Raw genomic sequence first — 27,780 nt, 5'->3', positions numbered from 1 at the left:
TCTTTATTTAAAAACATAATTATACTCTATCTAAATTTTTGTACATTCTTTACTTGGTTTAGACCAAATGTATCTACAATAATTTAAGTGATAACTGAGTTTCTTATCTATAGGGACTTATACTATATTCAGTAAATTGTACTTATCAGCTAATATAACTTGGAATCATTTTTTAGAAATATAAAAGTTATTATTAATATATAGCTCATTTCGATTATCAAGTAGTCAAAAGTTAATATTCTTTTAAATTAAGTGTAATAATATGAAGTCTAAGCTTATTACAGAATATGTAAATAAAGGTGAGGACCAATGTGTTTTCTTTATTTTTTATTTCTAAAATAAATTAATTCTCACATTTCAATCTTTTAAAATTAATGACAGCATTTTCATCCTAAGATAGATGTATATAAAGCATATTTTAATACCACTTCATTAGGAATGCTTAGGTTATAAAATTACTAACACTTTCACAATAAGTAAAGCCGCATACTTGAGCCATGGAAATGGAAGGCAGAATGTTAAGAAACATTTGATTTTAACAATGGGAGGAGAGAAACAAATCAATGATAATAGGTATATCTAGTGATACTTTCTTGCTAAGTACTGTTAAGAATGTCATTTGCACTATTTCATTTAGTCTCCCAATGAACTATGAATTAGGAGGCAATACTTATTATCTAAATTTTGTAGATGATTCAAAATTAAGACTTAAGTAACTTACTCATTTCACAGAAGTGGTAAGATAAAAACACCAGAATGTATTTCCAGATGTGTCTGCTTCTGGATTCTCAATTATTCTTTACAACTTTGTGAAAAAAAGAAGATGAAAAAGAAGTGACTAGGAAAGTACATAAAGATCAAGGTATATCCAGTATAGTAATGAAAGCAAAAAATATAGAAATGTCCAAAATGAAGATGAACTTAAGTTAGTTGTTTATTCGTGTGCGTGTGTGTGCATGTGTGTATGTTATTTCATGAGAATAATAGCTTGATTTTTACTATAAAAAACATAGACTATGGCATTTGAGATGTTATTAAATATTATGTTACAGGCTATTTTCTTATTTGTATATGAATGTGACAACATTGCTCTAACTAGCGACACAATGAAAACTCTGTTTATTGGAGAACAAAAAAAATTATATCACAGTACAAGCAAGCAAAAACACAAGGAAGGGTGGAAGAAGGGGAAAGACCATACAATGTAATAGATCATAAAACATAATGCAGCCTTCAAAAATAAAATGTAGAGAAGTCATAAATAGGAGAAGGGTCCAAATAAAAAACATTAATAAATTTCCCCTTTTTATTTATTTTGACTTTTCTCAGGCTGACTATATTTGAGAAAAATTTATCTTAGTATATATGTCCCCCTACATCTGCATAAAATATTGCTAAATTATAAAATATTGCTAAGTTATATATTAACATTTCACTATCAAGTGACTAACAAAATATTCTACTGTAGAAAAACAGTACTGTGAAAGGTTAAACAAATTTTGGATTACTAAGTAAAAGTGTATTTTTGGATTAAATTCAATATATTCATAATTGTGTAAAATACTGAAGCTCACTGTGCCCAATTTCTGCTGATTTGTTGCATGTATTTTTAAAAAGAAACAACAAAATTTTGAATAAAAATAAAGTAGCTAATTGGAATATCCTTAAATAATTGTTCTATTATAGGCATTACTGCTTGGAGTATGATAATGATTACAAAACTCACATCAGCATTTCTAAAAATATATCTTCCTAATGTAGTAAATTGATAAGGGAGTCAGTCATATTGTTTAGTGATCTTCAGAATATATAAATGTTCACATATAACAAATTTAGTTGCCCAATGTGAAAGTTGCTGATGCAGAATTAAACTAAGTGTTCATAGTAATAAAGATCATTATTAGGTAAGGAGTAACAGGAAGCTCTTCTAAGAAATATATGAATTCCTGTTTAGGTTATTCACTCCCTTATACTAAGAAATTTACCACCATGATCACAATTTATCCCAGCCTGAACTGGAAGTCTCCTGCAGAACATTAATGCTTGCATTAATGTAGATTTTGCTAGCTAACATTTTTCTCTGTGACAGTTTCATGTTTAAAATTGTATATGCATGACCCTCTATGCATATAATTTTATGATTATATTTTAAAATGTAATGACTCCATAATTTTATACCTGAAAAAGTCATCAATGGCTCTAATAACTTTAATAAATTGAATTGTTAATATTAATTATTAAAAGGATAAGTAGGATACATTGAGTCAGAGCACCTGGGTCTGGGACTTTGTCAACATCATTAGAGGTGATCTCATTTTCATTTGCTTTATCACTGCTAATTTAAGAAAAAATTCAGTGAAGTCCTATTCATTAAAAAAATATATAGTCTGTAGTAAATATGGGATGGTTTTTTTGCTCTAAGTTGAAAATCTAAGATGTGTCCTTAGCAAACTTAAAAAAAAGTACAGAAAATTGAATAAACTTCATAAATTGAAGATGAGTGGATGATGAATTATGTGTTACATATATTAGTTCTGAGCATTCTGGCTGAGTATGTATTCATTATATGTAATTATATATTTGTGAAATAGTTTATTATGTCTGCATTCCCTATTAAAACATCAGAAAAGAATCCTACCTGTTTTTAAAACATTTTTATCCTCAGAGACTAACAAAGAGCCTAATATACTATAGTCACTCAATGTTTATTAAATAAAATAAAACAAAAAATATTTAAAGTTTATTGGGCAATTACATTGTGTTAAACACAATATTATTAGTATGTTAATTTGAAAATATCAGTTATTACAGATGAAGAAATGGAGCTCACTGATAGAAAACAATATTCCCAAGATCAAACAAGTGGCTGAGCCTGTATTCAATCAAAACTTTCTAAGTATAATAATAATAAATATCATGATAATAATAGTAGCTAGGACATATAATGCTTACTAAATGTCACTCCCTTTTCTAAGCTCTTACTCATATCAACTCATTTAATTCATGTAACAATCTCTGAGGTAGGTAAGGTATTACTCTTATTTTATAAGAGGGGAAAATGAGGCAGAGAGACAGAGGTTATGATAAGTAACCTCAATGTCACACAGGTAGTGAGTTAAAGAGGCGGATTTATAATGCCAACCTGGCTTGAGAGTCTTTCTCTTGGACACTAAGCTTTACAGCTTTTTAGGATAGCCATTCCTGTTTGCTAACAAAGTATGAATATACTCTCAATTCCTGTTTTTTTTTTTTTTACAACTTTTTGTTTAAAAAACAATTGTACTCAATAATTACTGGATGTGGAGTACATAAATAAGTTCTAGGGATGTGAAATACTCTAGAAATGCTGATCATTCATCCAATAGACAATTATGAAGTTTCAAAAACATGATAACACTGGGATATGTAAATCACAAAGGTTACTGAAATGCATAACCCTAAAAGAAATTTCCATTTAGTAATTATTTGGTAATGTATGTTTGAAGCAGCACAGTAAAGTAAAATAAAGACCAGCCTATAAGCACAAAGTCTTGGATTCTAACCTCCAGCTACAACATCAATAGCCAGGGAACAGTCATTTAATTTAACTGAACCTCAGCTTCTTGATCTGTTAAATAAGGTGAACTCTTGATATGCTTGCTTTAATGAGCTATTATGATGGTCAATTGACTTAATGTTTGTGAAAGGGCTATGTACACCAGTACACCAAATGTTATGCAAATTTTCGATAATACCTTAACTATTTATTTATGTTTAACTCCCAGGGTAGTAAACTTCTTAGAAACAGTGTCTTACACATCTTGGAAATTCTCAAAATATCCAGCAAAATGCCTCGTACTTAGATTTTTCACCAGAGGACAGAATGTCCATGGTTTCAAGCTCCAGTTAAGTAAACATTCTGCTTAAATCATTCAGTAGCTCTATCAGCTTGGGCAAATGACTTAATTCTTTGACTTTACATTGCTCATCTAAAAAAAAAAAAAAAAAAAAATCAACATCGGTGACTAGTTCCTCAGGTTTTTAAATGAGACATTGAAACAATGTTTACAAACCAGTGACACAATAAATGCATAATAAATGTTATAGATAGTAAAATAAATATTAATTGAAAGTTAATTTATTAAAGTATTATTGGCATCCAAACAGTGGCTTTCCCAGGAAATCCAAATTTTAACATAGGGCAGAATCTCAAATAGAAGATTTCCTAAAATCATCAAGATTTAAAGGGCATGATTTGGGATTTAAAGGACATTTTTAGTGACCCCGTAAAGACACCAGTATTATAGTCTAGCTCTTCTTTTGAGGATTCTTGTAGCATGAGCCATCATCCTGGTTTTCTCAGGACTGTCACAGTTTCAGCATTGAAAGACCTCATTGTAGAAAACCCCTCAAACCTAGGCAAAATGTGATGACAGTCACCACTGTTCAAAAAACTCATCGCACAGGAATTCTCTAGCCAAGCAAATAATGATTCTACCTCTTCTGGGTTCTATAAAAGGACAATAAAAAAATGTACCATCTCTTCACTTCTAAGCCATGTGATATTGATTGGAAGTAAATTCACATGGAACATTTCTGACCAAACCTCTTGCATTTCTCTGAACATACCAAAATGTTGTATAGCCTCCATATGGCTCTGTTTGACTAGGGATGATCATTTAGACTCCCCAAACATCTTTCAATTGAAGAAGTCATTAATATTTTTTTAGATTTTTAAAAATTAAATGTATTGGGATGACACTGGTTAATACTATTATCTAGGTTTCAAGTGTACAGTTCTATAACACATCATCTGTATACTGCATTCTGTGTTCATTACCCTAAGTATCTCCTTTCATCACCATATTATTTGAACTCCTTTACCCTTAAAATGATAATATTGAATTCTGAATATTCACTAATTCGGATTTAGCTTTTTTTAGCTAGTTCTGATCAATGAGGTTTTATTGTGTTAACTAATTCAGTAAATAATTATTAACCACCATCTATATCAGTGATTCTCAAAATATTTGTGATAAACACTGTAAACTCAAAAATAAGACATGATCCCTTACCTCAAAAAATGTTCAATTTTATATGGATATAATCATTATGATTATTGTATTATTGTACTGGTTATCATATTTTATAATTCCAATTTTATATACTTTAATGGAAATGTATTTTTCAACCCCAAACTTGCCATAGAGTAATTATTAAGAGTATAGGTTTTGTTATTAGAAAAAAACACTAGTTTCAGTTTGTGGATTTATGTCTTTCTAGAAATGTCACTTTAAGCACTTCATGTAAATTCATAAACAGGATTGTTATAAAGACTAATGTAAATGAGATAATGTACCAAAACATAAAATATATAATTTTAACTCAAAATAGGAAAATGAAGTGAAATTGATTGTTTATTAATTATATACATTTGCCAAAGATATATTTAATATTTTAAGTTACCTGGTTTTTATTTTATATCTTAATATAAGAAATTGTTCCTTTTTCTGTATTATTCTTTTTAAATATTTCAGTTATTTTGATTTATTTATTATTTTGAATCATTTTCTCATATTCTATGAAACATATTGCTATATACTCTGGAAGGATGGGAAGGTGTGACTTAGATTTCTAAATATTGTTATACCATGTTTATTAAGGACCTAACAGTAGTTTAAGGCTACTTAGTCAAATTTTATTTCAAGTATAGAGGGTTTTTTTTTCTGTGTTTTTGGTTTTTTATATACTTCAAAAGTAAAATTCACCCTTGAAAATATTATATCATGTTTGGAATATGTAATAGTTTGGGATTTAAGCATTTTATTTCTTTAATAATTTTGTAAATGGTTTGCAGCCTGTCAAAAGTTATACTTATCCTCAGCTGAGCACCTAATCCATTATAGTTGACTGTAATTCTATGTCTATGTTCCCTTGCTTCTCAACCTTCAATACATTTAGATAATTTTGGCTGTGGTACAAAGGTAATAAAAATGAGAAAGTTGCAGACAGCAAAGCAGAATACAGGTTCTTAAGCATATTATTTTTCCTTGCATGAATACTGCATCTTCAGATTTAAGTGTACAATTTAAATAATATCTAATTTTTAAATTTACTAATAAACACTTAGCTTAGTTGTTTCAAATCCTGATATAATGAGGCCAAGAACAACGCCACTAAGGCTAATAAACTTCTTTCTATATTGCAGTATCAGACACTTAGAAAAATAGGTGAAGTAGCTATCTATTGTATTAATTAAATAATGGATATAACTTATCATTACATTTTATAATTATAGTATTTTAGGTAGCAAAATAAGTTTAGAAAATGGAACTGTTTTTAAAGTATTAAATATCCCTGAGCTGTATCATAGTTTTCATTTGATTTGAATCAAAATCCCATAGGAGATTTTATAGCACTTAACAATACAATTCTAAAATGCTAAAAGTGAGTCAGATAATGTACCAGCTTAAGAAAACAAATATTTTGAGGAGTAATAATAAAGAAAGAATTCTATGACATAGTTAAAAACATTGTGAAGCTTCAATTAAACTGTTTGCTTTGTAAACTAATGCAAAAATGGAAATACTATTAAAGGAATAAAATGTTTAGTCCTTTGGTACAGAGAGGTTTTGGTATTCCGTCCATTCGGTATGCATTTACCATAAAATAATAGGCAATATGATGTGTTCATTATCATTTTTTTTATCACGTTTAAGAAAACGTGATAAAAAAATGAAGAAAAACAATGTATTTTTTTAGTTACTATTCTTTGTCACTGAATTATTAAAGTCATATAAGTGAATTTATTATTTTCTTAAATATCTAAAAAAAATCTATTTTTGTCTACTTGCATAACAAGGACATGCATATTAAACAGTGTGGTGAACAAGAAGGCTGTTGATTGTAACTTTAAATTTAGTATTAACCAATGGTCATTATTATTATATAATGGAAAGTTATAGTTAAAAAGAGAGAAATTTAATAATTTACTTAGTTCATGAATACTATTTCAGCTAAACGATTTATAATTATACATGTTACAAATCTTGTAATATATGCAAACTTGTTTTTTTATATTTTGCCTATTCCAAAATGTCTCATACAATGTGAATATTTGCATTTTCTACATGGTCTGTACTTACCAATTTTGCAGTAACTCCTTTGAGTAAAATATAGGTTAGGAGATAGTTTTACAGTGTGCAAAGCCTAAATTACAGCAATCACACACACCAGGAGGGGGATGGGAATAAAGAGAAGGGAGATTGACTGAATTGCCTGTTAGCTCCATAACAAATTAAGCTATTTTATCTGGAAAATTGTCTTGCTCTTGTGGAAAAAAACATGAAATTTTGAGTCAGACTGACCAGGGTTATATTTGCTTTCTAATATTTTTAGTTCTGAGACTCTGGGAAAGCTACTCAAGCTTTCTAATCCATAATTTACCTAATAAAAAAATAAAGATATCAGAAGCTCATCGAGTTTTTCTGAGTACATAATGAAATTTAAATATATTGTCAGAATTAATAGGTCATTTTCTCAGTTATAATTTGTGATAACAGAATTAGAAATTTACTGAAAGACTATTCGACATCAAATAAATACTGCTTTATCATGGTTCTTAATGTAATATATGTTATATAATTATAAATCCCTATAACTTGCCTTTTTTCTTTTCAACATGCTTTAATAATGGTATTAAAATGTCTTTTTCTACAACATTAGAATCTGTTCTATAAAGTTTATGTTCAGAATAAGAACAGAGAATGTAGAGTGTTTTGACTCTTTAGAAACTCTTTGTGACTTATAACTGAACATGTGAGATGGAATGCAAACTAAGTCTTCAGAGAATTCAGTGTTGAAACAGACATTCTACTGTCTGTTTTGTGGTTTTTAGGGTTATATTTCCATGATTCACCTCATGGACAATTTATTAAATGTTTTATTTGTTGTATTTGTCTAGTGTGTGCTGATATAGTAATTTGAAGGTAGATTTTTTTTTCTCCTAATGGTCTAAATATTAGTGAATTCAAAACATTTCCTCTAGAAGCAGAAGAATTAGAGGGCGTGTACTTGTTGAATTTACAGATGTTTGTGTTGAGAGAGAGCAACCCAAACATCTGTAAATTCAACAAGTACACGCCCTCTAATTTTTTTATTCTTTGTTTTTAATATGAGAGAGGCTATGACCCTATGGCATTCTCCACCATATTTAGGAGCATGCGGGGGCAAAGAGTATTAGTTTTATGATCAATGGTGAAGATTAGAATCCATGGAGTGGAAAATATAACAGTTTACACTTTCAGGAACAATATTCTTAGTGGAATTGAAAAGTGATCTGAACAGAACTGAACATATTAACAAAGCACTAAAAGATCCCAGGGAGAATATGAAAGGAAAAAGAGAAGGAGGTGTTAATTTGAAAGTCAGTTCTACATACTGATCTATTTTTGTTTGTTTATTTTAGGAAAAGACTAGGACTACATAAGGATGTATATGTTAATGCAAATACAGATGTCAATTTAGACAATTAATTGCTTAAACTACATAGTCACATATTTGCTGGCCCTGGAACAGTGCCTGATATTTAATGGCCACTCACTAAATCCCTATATACTTGTTGGATGCATGTTGTGTGAATAAGAGGTACATTTCTCTCTGAACAGAGTAGCCTGTGAGATTTACCATGTGAGAAAAGGAACCCATATAAAGACTGGAAAACAGTATTTATTTATCATTGTAGGGCAAATGCTCCAAGGAGAACTTCAGAGAATTGAAAAAAGACTCATCTAACATGGCAGGAGATCGAAAGGCTTAAGTTAGAGTGGCAGTTCTAGCAAGCAGTCTCAGGGACTCTCAGCAGAAGGTCAGTGTGCTGGCGAGTATGAACCTGGTGGTAGGTGTGAGCCTGAGAAAGTAGGATGGATCTTGTTATTCAGGTAACAGAGCTTGAAGATGAGATTGGGTGTGGTCTGGGCTTAGGGCCTAGAATTTGAATTGAGGAAATTGAGGAAAACAAGGATATAGAACAGGCTTAGTGGCAGGAACAAGGTGAAGCTTCACTTAAGGGACCAGAGCATGAAGGCATAAACCAAGACTAAAGCTACAGGTATCAGTCATGCCTAATATTGAATGAGCACCTAAATTAGGTAAATTGGTCAGTTAATCAGAAAAGTAATTTCAAATGGGATATTATTTTTAAGAGTTATAATTATGTAGCAAGATATTATTTTAATAAAGTACACAGATGTTTTCAGTCACCAATCTTTTCATATGGTGCTGAGACACTTTTTTTTCTCTGCGTTTATTGATCAACTGATTTGAATTTCATTTTAGATTTCAAGGCAGAAACAAGTTAACTAATTTCAAAGAAGGGTCTATCTTCAGTACTGATCTTTAGCTGGGAGATAACTTTGAGCCTTTGAGATATTCTACTTGCTAAGAATATTTTTACATGTTTAAGGCTTTGGGCCACTCTATTTGAAGTGAATGCCTGTTTTTGTAAGTCTGATGTCTTAGGCCATGTGTACCAGTATCAACAGACAAGTATAAGCTAACAATATGATTTATGGTGAATGCCTATTTTTGCTCTGAAGGAGACTGGAGCCTGTATTAATGACCTTCAATAAAAACTCTGGATACCAATACTAGGGTGGGCTTCATCTGATGTAACTTTTCTCTTTGTTAATTTTTAATCTGTATCTTTTCTCAGTAACAAACCTTAACTATGAGTATAATAGCTTTTTGTGAATCTATGAGCCCTTCTAGAGAATCATTGAGCCTGAAAGTTATATTGGGGACCTCTGATAATTTCCTATCTAAGCTATACCTATTATGTATTATCTGTGATTTATGGGTTTTGTTTCTTTGAAGAAGTTAGTACTATTTGGAATATGACTGCAGATTCTTTCCAAATTTTATGATTTTTCAATTAAAGAGAAAGTTCAGTTTGGAAAAACATGTATGAGAACTAACAGTATTGAATCTTGGTGGGCATACAAGAGAACTAGGAGGAGCTGAAGTGCAGGGTTACTTCTTCTTAAGTAATAGCTAACAGTTATTGAGCATATATTTTTTGCTAGGCCATATTGCATGTACTTTATGTTTTGACTCACTTAATTCTCAATTATGTCACTTAAGAGATGTCTACGTGAATACAATGAAATAAATGTCTTTTAGTAAGCTGGAGTGATTCAGGAAAGAAAGATTAAGTTATCAAATTAGTTATTATCTAAATATTTTCCCTCAATACTCTCTTTAATTTATAGCTTAAATCTCCATAGTTTTGAGAATAATGTTAGTTCTTCATAGTTTTGTTTTTGGAGATAAAATTTGATACTGATGTGCTGAATAACTACAAATCACATATAGAGAAAATGTAATATAATCTGAAACCCTGTTCAAGAATTATAGTCTAAGATATCCACAAGGAGTTTTATCTAATTTAAATGATTTCTTTGTAGTTTTCTTTCCTGGTACATGTTTGAAATGGAAATTGAGATTTTGTGGTTTATATTCTTTTATAGTTTGGAATGCTACATGTAAGTAGACATTGTATAAAATGTTCAAGGAAGAGGACACTGACTTACCTTAAAATGATTGCAATCTGTTTTAAGTAAAACCTGTGACAACTAACTCAATTTGAAAAGCATATAGGGAAATGACTGACTTTGGAATTTAAATATTGAATGTAAACTCAATCACATAAATAAAAATGAAATATATAATTTTCATATTTTGATTTATCTTGAAAGAACACATGACACATTCATCTCCTTAATATAATTTTAAAATGAGAATTTGAGGGAATATCGAATTTTCAGAAGACAATGCAATTAAATCTATGAGTATTAATCATTTTAGCATTAAAAACTAGCATGCTGTTGTTATTTTAGAATATTAAAACATACTTAAACATAAACATTTTTATATTAATTTAAAAGTTTTAAAAATTTTCTCACATTGTATTTAGCATCACAAATCCATTCTTTACTTTTTTAAAATATATAAAATCTTATGCGCACCACTAGAAATGAGAACTTAAAATTCCATGTATTTGGAGACACTCCCACTGATATATCATATCACAGCTAAACTTTTATTTTCCTTTCTATAATTGTTCATAAAATGAAAAGGGGGACTCAGCAATGCTTGAGGAGAGATACAAAAATCAAACATTAATTTTATTCAGATGAGATGATTTGTATGCAAGCTGATCAGGCTACAAGCTTATCTCATTACAAGCTCAAGGCTGTGAGCTTTTCATCATTTCTCAGATGCCATTAAGTTTAATAATATGACTGTCTGCATTGTGTATTAAAAATGTGCGGCTGTTCTGCGATTCTGTATAATGATGAAGTGTTTGTGAATATTTATTACTTCAGTCTTTAGTGCTCTCAACTTCATACTAAACAGCAAAGTTAATTGCCTATACTGCTCTAATTATATTGTTTAGATAATACTCTCTCCTCTTCCTCTTCAGTTGCAGAGATATTAGTAATATGCAGATTTTTGAAGTGCAATAATTGGCATCTGAAAACATGCACAGACATATAATGGCAACCTGAACTGAAACACAGTGGTTATACTTAGTCTCTGGCAGGATCAATTAGCTCCAAGTCATCCTCTCTGGGAATGTAACTGGTCAGTCCTGCTAATTTTAAACAGTTACAGAGACACTAATCTGCATATACAATTTGTTGCAAGAAATTTTGATAAGAGCATAATTTTTAAATATGAAAAAAAGTGTTTACAGGAGGTCTTTTAAAAACAGATCTTTTAATTAGTCATTTACTTTATTTTTCTCTTCAAATTGGTAGTTCCATATGAAATGCTTCAAAATGGATTTTGTTGACATTGTTTTATATTCTTTTGTTTTGGTTCATCAAATATTTTTGTCTCTTTTGTTTTGCTCTCACTGGAACTCAGTAATTATTCTGTTTGGAAATAAAGCCCTGAAATCCAGAGGCTTGAGATTTAATCATAGTTTTGTCTCTCAAATATTGTCTTAGAGAGACCATTTTATTTTTCTATATGTGCTTCTACATTGTTCAAATAGTGATATTTTATCTATAGGTTATAATTCATAGAATTTTCTTTGTAAATCACTAATTCAGTATAATTATAAGTTATTTGTACAAGGGGCTGAAGCCCGTAAGTATGAAAATTTTCACTCAGTATGATTTGCATCTAGTGATTTACCATGCTTTAGTAATTTCTCTAACTTTGAAGGAGGAGAAACAAATTTTCTCTGTAAACATCTTTGATTCTCCACTCAGATGAGGCTTTTGCTATTGAGGGGGGAAAACTTTCCTAAATAATAAAAAAAATTTGTATTATATAAACTTATTTTTTAAATTTATTTTTGCTATCTTGCTTCTTCTTACCTCACTTAGTCTCAGACACTTTAATATTTAGACCCACTTTTTTCTGTGTCCAAGACATATATGCACTTCAAGCTGAAAACAAATAAGTAAAAATCACACAAACACACACACACACCCCTACAATTAATAATTTCCAATATGCCAAACCTTTTGCTAGGCATTATAAAGACAAGGTTTTTAGATGGGCCAATGGTTTAGTCTGTTGGCTGAGTGGTGTTTGGTAGGGAAGACTACAACTTTGCAAAGTAGATCGTGTTTAAGATAAGTAAGATATTTCCAGGTGTGGAAACAGCAAAGATAAAGCAAATGGAAACAAGCAAATGGAAAAAGTACATGTTATATAATCTGGAGAAAATAAAATTAGCATGTACAAAAGTTTTAAGTAAGGTAGATGTTGTCAATTTTAAAGACTCTGAATCAATGATAATGACCTTTAAATGATGCTGATAACCATTGAGAAAGCAAATTTTTAACCAATAAATAAAATAGTGTGTGGAATTCATGGAAAGAGAAGCTTTCAAGAATTAAGAACTGCTCAGTAATTTCCAGTGCCGCATTGTCTAGGGTGAAGATTCAGGACAGGCCATTAGTTAGACAACTTGTGAGTTCTTTGATGCTACTTAAAATAATTTTAAAAAATAGCTTCAATAAATAAATAGACAGATCTATGGCCATGCTACCCTGAACAAGCCCGATTCCATCTGATCTTGGAAGCTAAGCAGGCTCAGGCCTAGTTAGTACTTAGATGGGAGACTACCTAGGAAGACCAGGTGCTGTATGCGTAAAAAATAAAAAAAATAAGGAATTGTAAACTGACAAGGTCCTTGTAATCTGTGAAGTCAACCTAGGGTTGCCACGCCTAAAACAAACAAACAAAGAAACAAACAGACAGATACATAACTTCTAATTATCAATCCAGAAGAGTGAATGTGAGATATAGAAATCAGAAAGATTAATGTAAAAATAAAGAATGCATCTTATTTTCCTCAGAAAACAGAGTGCATTCCTCTAGCTAACTGAACAGATTAATATGCATTTATGTGAAAAAATTGAACAAAACAGGTGGGTTCCTCCAAGCAAAACTGGATGTTCATTTTACTTGTGTGTGACCTTCTGCTCAGAATAACCTGTCAGTCACAAGTTTAGAATATACCCCTAAAAGAATAGATGGATTATATTAAGACTGGTAGGCAAGAGAACTCATAGACCACAACTTCAAGTATTAAGATCATAGGAAATAGAGAAAGAAAATGTTTATGCAGATATTGCTAAGCTGCTGAAATTTGATGACATTCTTCATCTATGTTCCTAATCAGAAAGAATGTAAAATATTTCTCATGTCCCAAAGGGCTGCCATGATTTTGTTTTCATTAATAATTACAATGAAATACTTTATGTGCTAAAATATTTTTCACATAAATACTTTTTCATGCCCCACCTGGTAGTACAAAACCATTATCAAGACTATGGCTGGCAGTGTGCTGTGGCAATGCTCCTCAGGGTCTATTATTGGACAGGATTTCTTTTATATGGTGGAAGTTACTTAGTGAAGCTATATTTTTTCCCCAAGCATCTTTCCCTATTCCTCTCTTCTTAACATAAGCATCAATGGACTTTGTTTCATATACTCCTAAAATAATTTTCATTTCTTTGTATATCAGCATTTTAACAAGTGATCAGATAAAATAAAGTAGATAAATTACAACTAAGTTAGCATAAATCCCACCTCACCAATTTTTCTGTGATTATTAGATTATCTCTCCGTAGAAACATATTTAATATCCATTATAATATAATCCATTATGAAACGTGAATTCTACTGGAAGCACCTTCTGCACAACTGATCATTTCAGGAACATGAATGTTTTTACAGCATTAAAATATAATTAGGTCTAGCTTTGGCCAAATTCAGAAGGGTTTGAGAATCTGCTACCTCGTAATTAATGCCTAATTGTTGGTAATTATGTTGTTTAGTTTTGTGCACAACCCAATTTATTTATTTATTTATTTTGCACCAGGACCCATGCCAATTATACTCTGGCCACAACTGTCAAGGCTATCAACAAATTAAACACTGATTGCCAAGGCTGCATAATAATGGTCTTCTACCAATTTGCATAAAGTAACTAGGCTCTTAAGCTGGAAAAAGCAAGTCTGTGTTGAATGTTGGATGTCTCATGTCACTTCTAATTATTTACTAATGGCTAGCCAGGCCAGAATTTAACTCAGAAGCTAGAGGTAGATGGTCATATAAGTTATTGAGATCTATTCTTTATTATGTTTAAAATATTTAGACACCATTTAAATGTTCTATGGCCTTACAGAAAATTTAGCAAGATTTTTGCATTTAAATAGCTTTCTGTTTCTGCAGTTACTTATGATTTACTTTAGTGCAGCAAAATTGAGTCTTTAATATTTGTCTTTATTTTGTTTTCCTGCAAAACAGACACTTGGCATAAGCTGAAATATGTAAAATGAGCACACATTGACAGTTTTTACTGACTTATTGATGAAATATTTTTTTCTCATAAAAGAACCTCCTAAAAATTGAAAATAATTTAAAATTATTAGCGATTGATTTTACAATATAACCTATGAGTATTTTTAACATTTTTGTTCCAGAAAAAAAAAAAAACTTAAATAACTTTAACATAAGAATTAGAACATAAAATCTCTTGTAAAACTTTCCTATAATGATAATTACTCTACTTTAGCCTGTAACATACCATAAAGATATGTCACTAAAAATATGTTACACATTACAGTGGCGATGTATAATACTGAGATTCCTGATAAAATGAATCTTTAGAGTGAAGGTATTGGGTTATAATTCATGGGAACAATAGCTTTTAGTGCTCTACAGTATATCACAAGAGTGACAACTGTGATGAAATGTAATGCATAATCTCCTTGGTCACACACACACCAATTTTTTCTAACCTGAAGAATATTTTGTCTCTATTTTAATAATAGTGTCATGATTCTTAGCATCATAGAATAAGTAGATATAATACTTGTACTTGAGGGTATAACCAGCAGTATATTTTCAATTAGAGGAAGCTATGAGCATTTTCACTGCATATAGCTTTCCTGGTAGTAGAAACAGTCCACTTGCTGAAATAGAAGAGCATTTATTAACATGACCTATAGTGGCTATATAAAGCTGAAAGGAAAAATATGAGTTATAAGGCATAACATGGACCAGGACATCTGATATTATGTAAAAAGTCTGAAATACATAAAAGCTCTCATTTGCTCTAACAGTCTCACTTTGATGTCCAGTGTTCTTTTAGTTGCTTCCTCTTCAACAAACCCCACAGTTGAACTTTATCATACCCATTATTTTTGCCACAGGAATTTGTTGAACATATATTATGTGTCAGGCACTATTCTAGGGGCTAAGATCACATAAGAGAAGTCGATATGGTTTCCATCTTAAAAAAAGCCACCATGGGAGAAAGCCACATAAATCACTTACTATCACAATGAGATTCTTAATCTATCATCTTTTTTTTTTTTTTTAATTTCTCCATCTACCTCACATTAGTTTCTGCTGCCCTTAAGTGTTAGGCTATACTTACAATCTGATATGATAGTATTTTTAGTAATTAAAATTTCTGATAAAGACAAGTTCTGCTTCTTCTTTTTCTTCTACCCAGTTTATCAGATATCTTTCTTTTTTTTAATCAGATTATTTTGATTTGTTCTTTGGTTCTTCTCTCTAGCAAATTAATAGTAATATAATACAATAAAATAAAAATATATTAATAACAAAGGATTTAAATGCCAATGATCTTTTTTTTTTTTTTAGGTGAGAGAGGTTAAGTTTTTCCAAAAGAAAATACACCTCTAAGTATAAAGTATTCCTTTATTTCTAATAATTGTTTTTCTGTTCTTCTATAGCAAGTTATTTATATCCCTATTAGAGTATTCATTACAGTGTTATAGTTTGTTGTTTATGAGTTTCCCTCTTTCTGCATGACAGTATTTTCTTTGTTAGAAAGGCAAACATAATTTTGAGTAGTAATATATTAAATGTAAATTGATTTTATCCAAGAAAAATGTCACCCTTCAGCGTACTATAGAAGCAGTGTGCATTTTATGGAAGGTATATACTCCGATGGAGATGTTCCATTAACTGTAGCGACTTACAAATTGCTCTGCTATTCAGCTTCCTTGTAAATTTTGGGACTCTCAAGTAGAAATAAGCCCCCTTCATTTATGGGATTTGTTAAATAGATGTATTAGTAAGATTGGGCTGCCATAACAAAATACCATAAAATGGATGACTTAAACAACAAAAAAATATTTTCTCACAAAGTCCATGATAAAAAGGGATAGCAAATTTGGTTTCTGGTAAAAGAGCTTTCTACCTGAATTGTAAATGTTGCCTTCCTTCCTGTGTCCTTACATGTCCTTTCCTCTGTGGGTTCATGGAGAGGGAGAGAGCTGTCTAGTACTTCTTTTTATAAGGACACTAATCTTATTGAATTAGTATCCTGCCCTGGACCTCCTAATAGGTCCTATGTTAATTACCTTCTGATAAGTCCTAGCTCAAATATACTCACATTGGGGTTAAGGCATCAACATGTGAATTCGCTTGGGGGAGGAAGGGCATATTTCAGTCCATAGAAATATCCTTTGGTTATAAAAAAGAAAAAAAAAAAAAACTTGTCTCAATAACCTCTCCTCTTTACAAAATTAGAATGTACAACAATGCCTTTATCCATCTCCACCAGCATAGTTATAACCATCAATACATATACAATTTCCTTTGTACATTCACATGAGAAAAGTTAGATTTTGCACAGGAAATTTCATTTGGGAGTAAGAGAAAGCAGAATTGGAATATAAAGAGGCATTTCTTAGGAGCTGGTTGTTGAGATTACAAATGTTAGATTTTGATATCTCATTTGCTTACAGTTAAGTCTGATGGAAAAATTGGCAACCTAGTATCTGAGTCTTTTCTACCTTTAGTTACATGAAAAGAAATATGTGTACATAGGTCTTGTGGCAAAGGAGAAAAAAGAACTGAAAAGCTCATTGAAACCCAGACAGGAAGCTCCATCTTCAATCTCTGCATGTCTGCTATGTTGGCTTGATTTCCTTTTCTGTGCATGGCCTCTCTTTCTGTCTTCAGAATCTACATGGTTACCATAAAGTGCTCATTTTTATATCACTTGACTTCTAAGCATATACAGTAAATCTAATTATCTAACTCTAAATTCCATCCTCATTTTTCAGAGAGATAATCAGCCTGATTCCAGTCGGAAGCTTGTCACTAGTAGGATTGACTATAGTCAGGGGAAAGGTTCGTGAGGTTTCCTTAGAGTCCCTGCTTCGGCATGTGGATGTCGTTTGGGTCCAACCATAAGACCACCACCCTGTAAGAAATGAATGCTCATTCTAAATAAAGGAGGCAAATTCTGGCATCAACCTTCTATTATGGTAAAATAGAAAGACTCCTTTTTCTAGTCTCATTCTCCTTGGCCTAGGAGTTTAGAGATATCTTCGAGTTGTGGAAGCTAATTTAACCAAGAATAAATGTAGCAAGTATATCTTACATTTGAATTATGTTATCTGCATGACTTAAATTATATGCTTTTAGTTATGATATATTCACTACCTATGAAACTTAAATGGCTTTTTTTCCTTTGTGACTAAAAAGCTAAACTTGAACATTAGGTTTAGATAGTAATCGGTTAAGAGTATTTCACCTTTGAAAAGTAGAAGTCATTCCAAAAAAAGATTAGAAAGCCCTTTCTGTGCAGCTAATGGAAAATTGTCTGTTTAAAGCTGGCCATTAAAATGTTAAGAAAATTATCGGTTATATCTCATACTGACAATTGTCCTTATTGTTTTATGCCTATATGCATGAAAGGATTTATGTAATAAAAGAATTATAAGAAGAGTTTAAAATCAAGAAGTCCTCCACTCAAATATTCCAATGTTTAAATTTATGTTTGAGTCTCAAGTTATTTTGGAAAAAAATGGTTTGAGCAGCTATTTATTTTTAAACTTAGATTTATTTTATTTTATTAATCATCACTAGAGAAAAATCTATTGTTTTCTTTAAAGAATTGCATCTCTTTTTAAAATGTATCTAGTGTGTCTATTCACTTTTGCTGCCTACAATTAACCACCAAATCTCAGTGGCTTATAAAAAGAAACACTTATATCTCAGTCTGGATCAGATGATATTTGCCTGATCTACACTGGCCCCATTTTGGCCTCATGTGACTCCCTTATTCTTAAGGGATTAGCAGGATAGCTAGAGCATACTCTTATGGTAATAGTGGAAGGCAAGATGGTGCGCCTAAAAGAACAAACATAACATTTCTGCTTTCTTCAGACTTTCCACATTTCATTGGTCAAAGCAGGTAATGACTAACATAAGTATCAATGGCACAGAAAACTATATCTTTCAGTTAGAAGTTGGGGGAATTAGGAATGTAGAGAGGACATGAATATTCGTTAGATAATAATATACCACTTCTGAAATGAAAAATGAATATAAAGTATAATGTATGCACGTGTGTATGTGTGTGTATAGGAATTAGTCATTCTCATTCAACACATTTGATGAGCATTAACTATTAGTCAAGAAGTTGCTAGTTCAAAATAAATTTGTGAACAACACAGACCAGAAACTGTTATTGACCTTCTCTGTATATGAAAATTAATAGTGAGCACACTTAAAGGCACAGGCATCATTTGTTAATTATTTCTGTGATTTTAAATGTTGTTTTAGAAAACTATGTACAATTATGGCAGTTAATGAGAACCTATTAAATGCTAAAGAGTCAAGAAATGCTTCCTTGAGGTAGTGGCATTTAACCGGAGACTAAAAGGAGCAGAGGTAATCAGAGAAAGAGGTAGAAAAAAGCAGTTTATCATGTATGAAGGCCTTGGAGCAAAAAAGAGAAAACAAAGGCCAGTATGGAGACAGAAAGCAAGAAGAATGTTATAAAATATTGAATGATGGAGAAGTCAGAACTAAAAGAACTTTTTGACAATGCTAAACTTTTGAAATTTATACTAGGATCAATGAGATACCATTAAAGGATTTTAAGCAGGGTTTGAGTGACTTAATCAGATTTACATTTGTAAAAGAATATAGTAGCTGCTGGATGAGGAATGGATTAGACTAAACTATCAATTCTTGAAGAAAATGTAGAGCAGCTGAATTTCTCATCTGCTACTGTATGGATATAAAACTGGTACAAATGCTTTGAAAAATTATTTGACATTCTGAAGACTATGTCCTTAAAGACCTAGTCTTTCTACTCTTAAGTGTTCAAAGAAACCCTCACATGCATACATTGGAAGAAATATATAGAAATGTTCATTGAAATGACTTTTCATAAGTGTTATTAATTTTTATATAGAGACAATCCCCCAAATCTGCCAACATTAAGATGAATAAATAAATTGTATTATATTTATGTACAATGGGATATTATACAGCAATCAAAATGTTAAAAACAACAGTTTTATATAACATACATGGATGTCAGGAATATAATTTTGAGTGGAAAATGCAAGTCATAGAAGAATACTTACAGTGTTATTTTATAGTTAAACACTTTATACACAAGAAAAAAAAAACAATGTGTTTTAGAGATACAGACAATAAGGGAATAAATGTTAAAAGTAAAAGTCAGGTTAATGATCACATCTGAGTGAAGATAAAATCTAATAGGATCCAGGAAAAACACATAAGAGATTTCTTAAACTAGCTGATGGATAAATTAATATTTTACTAGTTTACTTATAATTTTTATAGCTTTTTGTAATATTTTGCAATTACTAAATATTTAGCAAAGTATTATAAAATAGATCATAGAAGTGTCAGAGTATATAAAGACCATTTTTGATGGTTATTAGAATAATGAATTATATTATCTAGGGCAGGGGCCCACAACCCCAGGACTGCAGACCCGTACCAGTCCATGGCCTGTTAGGAACCCGGCCGCAAGGCAGGAGATGAGCAGCAGACAAGTGAGCAAAGCTTCATCTGTATTTGCAGCCACTCCCCAGTGCTAGCATCGCCACCTCAGCTCCGCCTCAGATCATCAGGCATTAGATTCTCATAGGAGCGACGGTCCTTGGTGCCCAAAAGGTTGGGGACCACTGTTTTAGGGTGAAGCAAACGAGATGAAGAAAAGTCATAGGAACTAGGAGAAGAATGTTGTGAGAGACTCTGAAGGACTGAGAATTTTCCAGTGTAGTCTGTGTATATACTTGATCTTTCAGCTATTCCTGCCCACATCCTCTTGCACATAACATTAGCTTCTCTCTGTTTCTCTCTACTCATCTTGATACAAACTAGATTGTCCAGTGCCTGCTAATCCATGTGAAATGTTTGTCTATTCCTGAAACTAGCACAATAAAGCTTTCAACCCTGCTCCCCCAAGTTTGAATGCTCCTTGGGAGCCTCCTCATACCTAGTGTTTTAAAGCAGATTCTTATGCTAACAATTCTGTGGTTGATTTTCTTCCACATTGTGATCATTTTGTATATGGAATGTGAGTTGAGATATGTAATGCAGGTGCCCCTGGCCTGGAACTTGCACCTGGGTTTGGATATTCCAGAAGACCACCGGAGGACCAGAAGTGTGAGAAATGCCATTTATTACTCACAATACAAGGAAACTTCAGCACTTGGTTGATTGGACCTGCAGGAAAAGGCAGCTGGTCAAGAACAGTCATTGTTTTATATGTGAACAGACAGAAAGGGGATTGCTTCATCCCAGGGAACAAGGCTCTTCCCCATCAGATGAGAGCCGGACATGCTGCTTATCTAGTGTTGGGGAATACTGGACAAGCCGTGTCCTCTAGTGGAGCAGGGAGATAATGTCCATGGGAACATTCAAAGGGGCAAATAGTGCCCATGGGAGCAATGAGAAGTGTCCTTGGGATCAAGCATAGCCCGGGGAACACTTTGTGCATTGTCTTCCTTGGGGCTGCTGACGCAGCAGTCCTCTTTGCCTCCCTTGTCCGTGGAGGAGCTATGTTTGAATTAACCACAGAAAATGGATTATGAATTCATTCTAGGTGTATTGAATTTGAGTTGCCTGTGAGAAATCTAAGTAGAAATATTGAGGAGAGTGTCATATATATTGTCTAAAGATTCGAGGAATGTCTAGGTAATTCAGAAAAAAATTGATTATAACATTAGCCATAGGGATAGATAAAATTGCCTAGGGAGAGGGTATGGAGTACAATGAGAAAAGAGTCTGAGATTGAGTGCTGAGGAACTCAAACATTATTTTTATGTTGGACAGAGAAGGAAAAGTTGGCAATAGAAAGCAATGAAGAGGAACCAGAAGGTATGAGAGAAAATAGGAGAGAATAATGTCTTAAGTCATGTCTTCAAAGCAGACCTTGAGATAATGATTCATGTTCTTGTGATTTATTAGAAAACTGCTCCTAGAGAAATTGATGAGAGAGTAGGGATGGAACCAAAACAAGTGTGCAATTTCAGGCAAAATCTCACTCCTCAGAATTTTTCCTTAACTCGAAGTGAATGAGCTAGGCTTTTATACTGCTATAGTGTATTTGCCAAAGTCTGCTATATGGCGTTATTGACTCCCAAGTATTTCCTGTTTTCTGAAAAAGAGCTGCAGTTGCCTACAGGCAGGCCTCAAATATAATCGCAGGTGCAGGAAGTTCAAAGCAAGGGTTACAGGAGATAACATATGGTGCACAGAAATAGTGAAAGCAATCAGAGGGAATCTTGTTTGGAATGTGAAAAAGACAATAATTTCTAAATAACTGGATACATTTAATACATCCATTGACACATCCAACAGGCTTACAGGATGATTATTGTATGAACTCTACTTTTTTCCATTTTAAATAAAACTCCTTGCCGAATCAAATTTCTTCTGTATGTTACAAATTTATGAAAAAAATTTACCCCAAACTGATTCTCCAATCATGAAGCAAATTCTTAAATTAGTCTAAAGAAGCCAGGACAAAAATTGTAGTCCCAAAGAACAAAATTGCTTTTTTTCTATAATCTTCCCATAGTTAGACTGTGTCCCTAAGCCAAGAAAAATCACAGCAAAGATTCATCAAGCATTTGCTTGGTAATTAATTTGTGTCCAGATTCCACATTCTTCTTAGTTTAGCAATGAAATGCTTGAGATTAGTGTATTGATAGATTACTTCAATCTGAAAAGCACATAGTCCTGGTAAGTAAGTATGTTTCAGGTGCTGCTAGATCAAAGACAGTACAGGCATTCTATAAGGGCCAAAGTCTAATTAGTCTCACTGTGAGGCAATAGCTGAGAACTTTATGTAAATACTAGTCAGTGTACTTTTGTAATTACTACACACACAAGGATGTTCAGTGTCCAGGTAGAGTTTATAACTTTATTTTTTTCCCAGTATTCATCTCCTCACTTCGTTTGAAAATACTGTCTTAATATCCTCGGGTAATTACACCTGTCAGCCTTTGCATGCAACCTTACAAACAAGGGCACGCACACACTCTCTTCTGACCGTCGCGTGGCTATTTCTCTCCAGAACTTGAATCTTGAACTGAAAAACATTTAAGACAAAAAAAATGTTGGGAGCTGATTCTTATTAATGGTGTTACCCTGATGAGACTATTCGTTAGTTTCTCTTACCATGATTCCAGAAACTTGTTTGTATCTCGTTCTTCCTGATCTTCAGTGTTTCCTGGGATTCTGGAAGCTACTCCATATCCTTCTTATAAACTCATGCTAATGTCTTAAAAACCCAGAGCTTGTTTTCATTGGTTGTAATCAAAGGACAACAATGAATGTAGAGGCCTTGTTTATGATTTTTTTAGCTGCTCACAACTTCAGAAATACATAAATGTGACACTGGGAGAAAGAAAACATTAAAAATGTGGCTTCGTGACATTACTTAAGATACTATTTATTGCTTTCTGGAGTTTTGGGTTGTTAATGTGCTTTAAAAATATTCAGTTACTCAAAGATGTCCAACAGATTTGTCCTTGGTGATTTGAAATGCCATGAATGATAACCTCACATGTAATAAACATTTCTTTTTCTAAGTTCAGCTGAAATATCTCATTGTAGGCAAGCCTGTTATTAGAGCTTCACGTATGACAAACAGCTTTCTCTCAGCCATTCTTTCCCTTTCCACTGTCCATCATCCTAGACTTGGAGATTAGCACTCTTCTCCTTTGAATGCATTAGTCATTCACAAATAATGACATAAAAGCTTAGCAATGCTCTGTAAAGACAGCCTTTTATTATACTTTTCTAACAACCATTAATATCTATAACACTCAGTGGTTTTCTAATTTTCTTTTATAAAAGGATGAGCTATAATTACATGACAAAATGGCATGGGGTCCAAAACTATTACCAGTTTCATTTGTGAAGGTAAGAAAGGAAAAAAATAGAAAAAAATGAGATATGCTACTATCACACACAAAAAACCTTTGATTAAAAAGTATAAAACAACTTTTTTGGGGAGCCAGGGGATTGAATTTATAAACATTAATTTCAAAATAAAACATATCAAAAGAAGATTTATTTTTCCATCTAAATCTTTTATGGATTCTGTAAGAATTAAAAACTTTATATTTATGTTAGTTAAAATTTGTAAAGCTAATATAAGTAATAACAAAGTTTATATTTTCATAATATATTTGACAAAGTATTTTTCAAGCAAAACTATAGAATAAAAATTACTGGTTAATCAAATAAAATATCAATTTTTGGAATCACATTTGTGAATCATTTCAGCAAGAATATTAAGAAACAATGTGACATGAATATAAGTGAGAGGCTATCATAATTAAAAAAAACGGTCACAATTTTACATTATACAGAGTTATATATAAGATAACTAAGATTATTTTATCTATTATATTTTGCTTTCTCTCCTTGAATTTAAGAAAATGGAAAATACAAACATAGCATTTAAATTTTTTTGATTTCTTTTAAATATTTTATAGTGAAATAAAATAGAGTATAAAATCTTTTAGTTTGGAATATAATTTAGATTAAGTAACTAAATTACATATCACCAAATTCTCTACAGAATTAGATATTTTACATTGTTTTTGTTTTTTCCTAATCAAATACGTTTCTTCCAAAAGACCTTGGGCAATACCATTAATAAACTTCTTTCCAATTTTTTCCACTTAGGAAGTTTTAATTTTTTTTTTTTTTTACTTACTTGAATTAAACTAAATTAAATTTAAGAAGATTTATTAAAACTCAAACTTTGTTTTTCATTGTGAATTACAACTTCTTTTTGATTCTTTGCATAAAAGGATTTTGAATTTATTTACAAGGTGAGAAGGTAACAGGTAATTACGGAATAACTTGCATCATAATGTGCATAATAAGTCATTGTAATAAGCACTGGCGATTCTATTAAAGTAAACCTGACTATACTTAGAGAATGTAAGAGCATATAAGGAAAAGAATTTGTTCGTCTAGACTATAGCATTTTCCAGTTAAGAAAAAAATCTTCAAATGCTCTGTCATTTACAGCAATTTGTTCCCAAATACTTCCAAATGCTTAGAAGGTAATAATGTCTTCGTTTATAAACAAGGACTCTAGAAGTTTAAGAAGTGACTTGATTTGATGGATAACAGACTACTATAATGCTCTGGTATCCCCAATCTCTCTGCTCTAAACGTTCTCAGATACAATTAAAGAGTATTCTAATCAAATAGAAATGAGTAAATCAGTCGATATGTACTTTCTAAGTACATATTATCTGCATTTTTTTTCAAATATATAATAATTGTAAGAGAGACTTTGGAGTGCATTTGTTCAGAATCTATTGGAGGTATAGTTTATGACTAGCAGAATTACACAGAGATGCTAAACCAGATTCATGTGCTTTCTGTAGGTTAACTGATTGAAATATGTGCATTTCCTTTACAGAGTGTAGAATAATTACTATAATATCTATAAGTTCATTTACATATTTATTGTCTTATGCCAAACATATCCTATAGCCTAAAGGTTAAAATCGAATATCTATCATATTTTAAAAAACAGTGATTATTAGGAGTTTCATGGTTAAAAGCTATTTTCTGAGAGGTTAAAAAAATCATTTAAATAGTTGAGTGCTTACAAATTCTTCTGGCTTTCCGTTAACTATTAAAGAGGACATAATTATGATAACAAAACTGAAGAGCGTATAATTTTTACATGAAATGACTAGTCTGCCCCCTGCCACCTCCTTAGTTTCCTAGCTCATCGTGCACAATCATTCCTTTCCCTTTCAGACCTTTCTGGAAATTGTGATAACCAGCATAGCACTTCGAATTCTCAAAACCTTATGTTAATAAAATTTTATCCTCTCCTGAATTTTCGTCAAACGCCATCACTGATAGTTGCTCTATTAATTTATTTTTCCCCAGGGACAAGAGTTGCACTAACCATTGTCAGTTTAAGGCATGCCGTCATTTGTTCACGCAAAGCTTCTTTACTGTCACACATATACTGTCCTATCGGGCCTTACCCCAATTCTCTCTTGTCCTTCCCTTATAAAGGATCCATTTAAAGTTGGTATATATGTTGGATTTGTATAAATCTTGTAAATATTTGCCTTACTAAAGATACATAGTATTATATTATAATCTCACTATATTTGTATTCCATATTTTACCAGCCTTACTGAGAGATACAATTAACATACCATAAAATTCACCTATTCTCATCGTGCAATTCAATTAATCGTAGCCTACTTATACAGCTGTACAGTCATCACCACAGTATGATTTTAGAACATACTCATTAACTCTAAAAGAAATTATTCATCCATTTATTGTCACTTTCCATTTCCACCCCCAGCCATAGGCAACCACTAATCTGATTTCTGTTTCTCTATTTTTTTGTATTTGGGGGCATTTTATATAAATAAATCCTGTAATATGATTCTAAGGAACAATTTCGCTACATAGCATGTATGCATGTATTTTTATCATTTCCTTTACATATGGAAATCTAGGCTAACTTTAATCCAGCTCCCTGCTACCAAAAACAATGCTAGATAAATATCTCTTCAAGGGCCTAAGCTCAATCATCTCTGAATAACATACAGGAGGTTTTTTGGTCATGGGGTGTACATACACATAATTTAACTAAAGAGGACCAAATTTTCTATGAGTAAGCTATACCAATATGCATATTTGCCAGCAGTTTATGAAGCTAACTGGTTCCAAACCACCAAAATTTGGTAATATTGGATTTTTAAAAACATTTAATGCGTTGACCATTATAATGCTATTATTGTTTTAATTTTCAGTTTTATTATTGTTGAGCTAAATATCTCTTTGTAGCCTTATTAGCCATTCAGTTTTGCCCTTCAATGGATTTTATATTAATACTCTTCTTTCATTTAGCAATTGCATTTCCTGTCCTTAAATGCGATTTCATTTGTTTTATTTTGCAAAAGGATCTTGTATATTCTAATATTCATTCATGTTGTGTCAAATAGCTTCTCCCAACTTATTACTATAAATTTAGCCTATCATAAATTTGATTGAACATAAAGCATTGGTATTATATATTTCTATATTCCTTCTAAACAAAATTGTATAAACAGGGCTATGGAGCAAACTATTAACAAAGGTACTTTTTTCACACACTTTGAAAATTAATTGAACTTCGAATAGTCAACAGATAATTTCCTAAACAAACAATTATAGACAATAAATAGGTCACTCTGTTTCAAACTAAGAACATATGTAGACTCATTAAAAAAACTGAGTCTATCAAGGTAATTAAAAATGTGAACAGTGCCATATTCAGATAAAAATATGTATTTTGACTAAATTTGACAACAATTTTGAATCCTTTTGAGAGTAGAAATAACATTTAACACTGTGGATTTTCATTTGTTTATTAGTTTTGAGTAAGTTTTTACAAATAGTGCAATTTTTAAAACATATTTCATTAGACTGAGAAAGAACTGGTGAAAGGAAGAGTTATTCTAGGATAAAAGTTCAATATGAAACTTTAGGCAAAAAATGTCCAAACGTTATTGAATTTTAGAATCAATTTATATTTATAAAAAGAAAGTTTATATTCTACTTAGCATGAAACTGCTTAATCCATCCTATTACTTATTATATTTCCTTCCAAATAAGGCAACTATTTCAGCAGTTCCAGCCAGTCAATCAGAAAGTATTTATTCAGTGTTCATTGAATATATTGATACTAGTTTCAGGATAACGAGATTTTTTTTTTAAACTTCAACATTACAATAAAAATTCATGAACCGTCATAGACTGGCAGTTCCTAAAATAACTTGGTATTGAAAACTGTCCAGAGAAAGATCAACTTCTTACAACCAAATGAAATTATAGAATTACTCTTTTTAATCATTTGTGCCATATACAGTTTTACTACCTTTAGTATTATCTTGACTTAAACATGTGCTAGTT

The 27,780-nt window shown here is 31.5% G+C and overlaps 1 protein-coding gene and 1 pseudogene across 1 annotated transcript in view; both read left to right on the top strand.

Annotated features, from left to right (window-relative positions):
* Positions 1-27,780, top strand: part of MGAT4C (MGAT4 family member C) — a 660,237-nt gene that overhangs the window by 529,985 nt on the left and 102,472 nt on the right. The gene's annotated exons all lie outside the window — the stretch shown is intronic.
* LOC111740961 lies at positions 13,029-13,147 on the top strand (annotated as a pseudogene).

This window comes from Pteropus vampyrus, unplaced genomic scaffold (genome assembly GCF_000151845.1).
Source record: "Pteropus vampyrus isolate Shadow unplaced genomic scaffold, Pvam_2.0 Scaffold70, whole genome shotgun sequence".
Classification (NCBI taxonomy): Eukaryota; Metazoa; Chordata; class Mammalia; order Chiroptera; family Pteropodidae; genus Pteropus; species Pteropus vampyrus.
This window is presented reverse-complemented; position numbering and strand designations above follow the sequence as displayed.